Source organism: Marmota marmota, unplaced genomic scaffold, assembly GCF_001458135.2.
Source record: "Marmota marmota marmota unplaced genomic scaffold, marMar, whole genome shotgun sequence".
In the NCBI taxonomy this organism is placed as follows: domain Eukaryota; kingdom Metazoa; phylum Chordata; class Mammalia; order Rodentia; family Sciuridae; genus Marmota; species Marmota marmota.
The window spans coordinates 7,305,957-7,312,690 of record NW_025999943.1 but is presented as its reverse complement, the minus strand read 5'-3'; the positions used below and the strand labels follow the sequence as shown (position 1 = coordinate 7,312,690).

The 6,734-nt window shown below is 36.8% G+C and overlaps 1 pseudogene; it reads left to right on the top strand.

Moving 5' to 3' along the window:
- Positions 1-3,139: 3,139 nt before the first annotated feature.
- Positions 3,140-3,455, top strand: LOC107153743 (annotated as a pseudogene).
- Positions 3,456-6,734: the final 3,279 nt, after the last annotated feature.

The window sequence follows — 6,734 nt, the reverse complement described above, 5'->3', positions numbered from 1 at the left end:
AAAGTTATCTTGCTTGGCAGGCACGTATATCTAAGCTCCAGCAAATCTACTTAAACCTGCTATTTGGAGATTCATAAAACTTGAATAAGTCAAATTTGTTCTGTGGGTGTTTTATCTCTCAATCAACCTTCAAGATTGTTTTATTTCTTCTCTTTTAATCTGTTTAAGAGATAGGGAAGAAATAAGATCCCTTAAGTGAACTATTTAGGTTCTTCTCCTCTCTGTTCTAAGAAACTCATAATTCAAAATAGAACTAAGCTTTTTTTGGATTTTTCCATACTCATGCCCTCTTAGCAATATTTACAGAGGACTCAGATTGTGTATCCAGTGCAATCTTCCAGATGCTATAAAGAGATATAGTAGAATTATCCTCTTCCACAAGGCACTTAGAAACAAAAACACGCTCCACAGGTTTTATGCAAAATAAGCCTCTAAAATTTAAAACTAATTGCATTCTGTGTGTGGATTCAGATATTCATAGTTGAAGGCAGTAGATATTTCCTTTCAGAGGACAAAATATGAGCCTAAGACAAAATCAAGGTATTAAGTGGCATTTATAATCTGGTTTCTAAAACAATTTCCATACAGGAAATGAACAAAGAAAAAAACAAAACAGAAACATCACATATATGTTGCTAAGAGCTAAACTCTACCATACAATAAATCTCATAGCCCTGACATGGGTGAGATCTGCTTGGGCTGGAAGACTTCTTCCTTTTTTCTTGCTTCATTGAGGTCTGGCATGCATATAGTAAAATGTAGAAAGTGCACTAATGAACATACAGCTGAATAGAGTTTTACCCATCTGCATCTTGTAACCAACACCCATGTCGACATTTAGAAGATCCCAACACTCCAGAAGGCTCTCACTTGCTTCTTCCCTGTCTCTGCAAACTCCTCACCCAAAGTTCATCACTGTTCCACCTTCTTTTAGACAAAGAAGATTGAAGCAAAATCTTCATGCCCAGAAAGAACCAAAAGAACAGAATGCCAGGAATGCTTGAAGATACAATGAAGTGCTGGTAAAACCATGGCACACAGGCAGGATGGGGCACATTCTCTTCTCCAAGCCTAAACATCATCCCCACCAGCAACACTGGGCAATTCCCACTCTCTCCAGTACCAACTCCTTAGAAAGCTTTTTCTCCTCTTCCTGTGCAAGGAACTGCATCTACCACCTATTCCAAAGTTCTCTGCATTTAGCAATGTCAAAATCATGATCCTACCATCATGTTCATAATTATTTTGTCTGCTTTGCATCAAAACTGTTATTTAAATTGCATGGAAATTGCATGGAAATGGAAGGAGACCCTCAGAGTTATACAAAAGTAGATACAAGAGGAAGTGAGGGGAATGGGAAAAATAATACAAGGAGGACAAATGAATGTCAGTAGAGGGGGCAGAGAGAGAAGAGGCGAGGGGAGGGGAGGGGAGGGGAGGGGGGATAGTAGAGGATAGGAAAGGCAGCAGAACACAACAGACACTAGTATGGCAATATGTAAATCAATGGATGTGTAACTGATGTGATTCTGCAATCTGTATTTGGGGTAAAAATGGGAGCTCATAACCCACTTGAATCAAAGTGTGAAATATGATATATCAAGAATTATGTAATGTTTTGAACAGCCAACAATAAAAAATTTAAAAAAAAAACTGTTATTTAAAGGATGGAACTCTTTTTAAATTTTTTTTTATCTTCCAACCCCTAGCAGTCACATGTAAACTGATATGTACATGTGTGTCATATATTACAATTTATAACTGAGTTTGTTGAGGGGAAGAGTCAGAAAACTAGTGATTAAATGACTTGGTCCTTCCTGGTTCTTCTTCTTTACCACCTCCTGGAACACATTCTTTTTCTGTTTCCTATTTTACTATTCTCATTGCTACAAATTAAATTTGATGATATGGGTGAGTGTTCTTCCAGGACCTGGACCACTTCCTGGCATTTAACTAGCTCTTAATAGATATTTTCTGAATGACTGAAGAGAATGAATGAATGAAAACTTCCTCATACATAGATATCAAAAGATTGTGACTCCTGGTTTGTTCAAGGTTTGCTTAAATTAAAAGGAGGTGTAACTATCCAGCTACTTGTTAAATAATACATTAAGTTTGAAGTCAGACATGATGGAAGAGTCCTACATGTTACTTATTTTTGAAGAGAGGGTACAAGTGTCACCATACATTGCTGTCATTGCTGCCATTGTTGTACTTCTCCATTTTGGGATTTCCAAGCCTTGTGGGTGAGTGAAACTCTGGATAACTCTCATGGGGCCATGCCATGCATCCATACCTCCTTTCAGCTTCTGGAAGAATGCGGACTAAGAGAAACATTCTCTTTTTTTCTTTTGACTCTAGATTTAGCACATTTTCTTTCTCACTAGCCTCATCTTGCCACTTTTTTTTCTTAGGGTTCATTGCCATTTTGTTTCTGTAAACCATCTCATGACACAATGCTAGTCCTTTCTTCATGAGAGTGGTCAATTGTGTTGTAACCAGACCCAGTGTTTCCCTTCCATCCTGTCACCACACAGCTAAATAATGCTAATTGTGAAGGTTCCAATCCAGGCCTCTTGGAACCTCTACTTCTTTGGGGAAAAGACCTTAATCCCACACAGTAGCTTCCAGTAACATCTTTAGTTTGATGGAAACTTCCCCTCCTGATTCTCATGCAGCTTTTTCTAACACACTCTACTCTGGTTCCCAAAATTCTGAGTCTGGAAGCGGACTATAGCTTAGCTTGCTGACTTGGAAGGTTGTACTTCCCTTTTCTAGTTCCACAGTGCCAGCCTGGGTCTCAGGGTCCATGTGCAACTGCCTTGTCTCCATTCTTGCTCACCTCCCATCTGCCCTCTACTTTGCTGCTATAGTGACCACAGTCTAACTTCTGGTATGGATGACACAGTGCTCACACACTGATGTGTTAATTCCATTCCAAATACAGGGAAGTAATATAGGAGGATATATGTATATGCACGCATGTGCGCACACACACACACACACACACAGCAATAAACAGAGTAGGACTATGGCAGAGCACAGGGACCCAGTGGCAGTGAATGTTAAGAAACCATTGAAGTTCCTGGAGGCAGTGATGTGGAATTTCATAAGAACATACTAGATGAAGAGAAAAAAATCCTATGGAGGTTGTGAAGGCTGTGATGCCATGTACATCAAGTTGATATCTTCTGACAGTCATAAATTTATTATAAAAAGAGAATATGCCCTAACATCAGGAACAATAACAGCCATGTTGAGTGAACCAGTTCAGTTATGGAAAATGAAGCCATCAGAATCAATTTTAGAACAATCGCTTCACATGTGCTATTAAATGTACTTATTTCATCCACAAGGTTTGCTAAACTAACAGCTCCACTGAGAATGCCAAATTCCCAATTGCACCTGAAATTACTGTGGAATTGCTGATGACTGTGAACTTCTTAGAATCTTAAATAAAATAAAATCTAACAAAATGCCATGTTTAAGCATTTAATTCCCACAGTTAGAAATTCTTTTGCATTTTCCATTGTCCGCATGCAGTTGAAAAATCTAAAGTTCATTGAAGAGCAGATTGTCATCAGAGTTGAAATTTGTTCCCCACATAAACAAGCTAAAGACATTTTCACAAATTGAAAAATAAACCAATATACAAATTTTAGGTAGTTATGGTTTATCCTTTGAATGAGACTTTTAAATAAGAGCAGTACTCATAACATAAATAGTGAGAAATAAGTTTAAATGCCAAGTACCATAGGTGAGCACTATAACTACCTATTGACAATTTTTAGTGGTTTTTTAAAAATCTTTTTTAGAATTTATTATAGCTCTGACTTGCATTGCTCAAGTTATATCAATATTTTCTATAAACATATTTTGGCTTAGTTAAGACATTGATTTTTATGATATTCATAAGGATTGGCCTTCCTTAGCGTCATTCTAAAAGGTTTGGTCAAGCTTACACATATATATGGTAAGAATGCTGTTATTATTTCTTTTCAACATTTCTTTGAATATCCCAAGTAACATGGAGAGTACATGAGTAAATAAACCACTTTTAAAAATAAAAAACAAAACTTTCATCATTTATAATGACAGATAATGTGATAGTATATATGAAAAATTCAAAAAAAATTATTAGGATTAAATGTGAATTTAGAAAATTCAAAAAAAGTATTACCATTGTTGAATCTTGGTAATAGGCACATGAAGGTTTATTATAAAATTCTACTTCCACATGTTTGATATTTTCCATAATAAAATTTTTGGGAAAATGAACTTACCAAAATTCTTAGGTAAAGGGTAATATACGATGATCAATTAAATTTATAGATATTAGAGATACAAGGAATAAAATTTTTATAGTAGTATTTACAATAATACCAAAACATATCAAATACCTAGAAATAAATCTCTAAGGAGAAAACTATAAAATAACATTGAAATAAATCTAAAAATTTAAATGCTTGTAGCATAATCCATGCTAGAGTTTGAAGAATCAATATTATACACATGTCAATTGTTCTCCAAAGTACCTATAGATGCAATTCAATTTCAATCTCCCAACAGTTTGTGTGTGTTATTGTGGTTTAGATATGAGGTGTTCCAAAAAAGCTCACATGTGAGACAATGCAAGCATTTTCAGAGGTGAAACGACAAGATTATGAGAGCTATAACCTCATCAGTGGATTAATCCACTGATCTGAATTAACTGTGTGTTAGCTGTATTCAGGTAGGGTGTGATTGGAGGAAGTAGGTCATTGAAGACATGCCTTTGGGATTTATATTTTGTCCCTAAGTGAATAGAGCTCAATACCCACCTCCCTTCCTTATTGTCATGCCCTAAGCAGCATTCTTCCATCATATCGTTCCACCACGATGTTCTGCCTCACCTCAAGCCCAGAGCTGTAGAGTCAGCCAACCATGGACTGACCCCTTGAAAACATGAGCCCAAATAAACTTTTTCTCCTCTAAGTTGTTCTTGTCAGGTTTTCTAGTCACAAGTGACAAAAAGCTGACTAAAACAGTGTGTATAACTTGAGAAGTTGATTCTAACAGTAAAAAAATAGGTACACATTTGGATATGCAACACACCAAGAATAACCAACCTAACCCCAAGGAGGAAAAAGATGAGGCATCTTGCTCTCTCAGATATTGGTGATTATTATAAAGCTATGATAATTGAGACAATATAATGATGGTGTATTATAGACCAATGGAATAAAATAGAGAACACAGAAGTTTGAAAAACAATGGCTCAGGTGCCAAACCTAACCCACAGCATGTTTCATTATTCCTGAGCAGAGTCTGTAAAATTAAAGCATTTCACTGCAGGTCTGGATTTCTGGTTTCTGAAACATTGGAAACTCAAGCAACAGCAAGCTGACATTTGAGTCTGACAGAGGTTGGCCCAGGCTGAGTGCAGTTGCCCCTGTAGATAAAGCACATACTCACTGGTCCCGTGACTCCACTTTGCTTTACACCCACCTGCTCCACTCACTGACATGACTTGGCTGACTCCTGCAGACATTGCTGGCTTGAACTCTGTACACTCCCCCAAGCAAAGTATGTCATCTCTCTGAGTCTTATTGCCACACACTTATGAAATGGAAAGATCAAGACCTACCATGCAATGTTTTATAAGGAATAAATTCAACAATGTACATAAAGTGATGAAGAAATGTTAGACATTTAATACATAGTGGCAGTTATTATTTTATTAATAAAAGCATGAAAACTAAATTTTCCAACCAAGGAATCAACTTTAGATACCTTGCAGAGACTATTATTTATACTACTGCTACCAATTAATTTTGTTGAGAATTTGCTGAACTTCAAAATAAGCATTTAAATTTTTTACTATGACAAAACTAAAAAAAATGAAAATATCTGCACTTCTCTTATGTTCTATGCAGTTTGTGATACAGTCAATATTCCCAAAGAAGGTGTTGGGTCGTGTGCTGTTTCTGGGGATCAAACCCAGGGCCTTGGCTAGAGACAGTGGTGCATCCCTATAATCCCAGCAGCTCAGAGGCTGAGGCAGCAGGATTGCATGGTCAGAGCCAGCCTCAGCAATTTAGAAAGGGCCTTGTCTCAAAAAAATTAAAAAAAAAAAAGTTCTAGGAATACGGCTCAGTGATTAAGCACCCCTAAGTTCAATTCCTGGTACAAAAAAAAAAAATCCAGGTTTTTTGCACATGTTAAATATACACATTACCACTGAGCTTCACCCCCAGCCCTCCCAAGGAGGTTTTACACTAGGACTTAGAAGCAGTCAAATAAGCAGCTAATTCTAGAAAATCAACTACAGAATTGCAGAAAGTACATGCTACTGAAGTATTTATTTATACATAACATTTTCCCAAAAAGTATGTACTTCAAGGTCATAATACTAAAATTATTAATTAGAAAATCAGAGTGTAGAGAATTAAAGAATAAGAAAAACTGAAACTAAAATTGGATAAAGATTGGTTCTACCTGTTATGAGGAGCCATTTCAGAAAACACTCTAAGTCCAAATTCAAATCAAAGAGAGCTTTGTTTACCTGGCCAGGGACTGTCACCCACCAGAAGAGACTGAAGCTCTGTGGGAGAACAGCCATTTCCTGGCCTGTGTGTTGGGAATTTAAGAATGAAAACTGCAAGCCTTGGGAAGTCCCTAGCATGCAAGCTAGCCAATCACAGATGCTAAAACAGCAGTTAGTGGAACTTAAGAGCCCCTAAGCAGAACTAAAG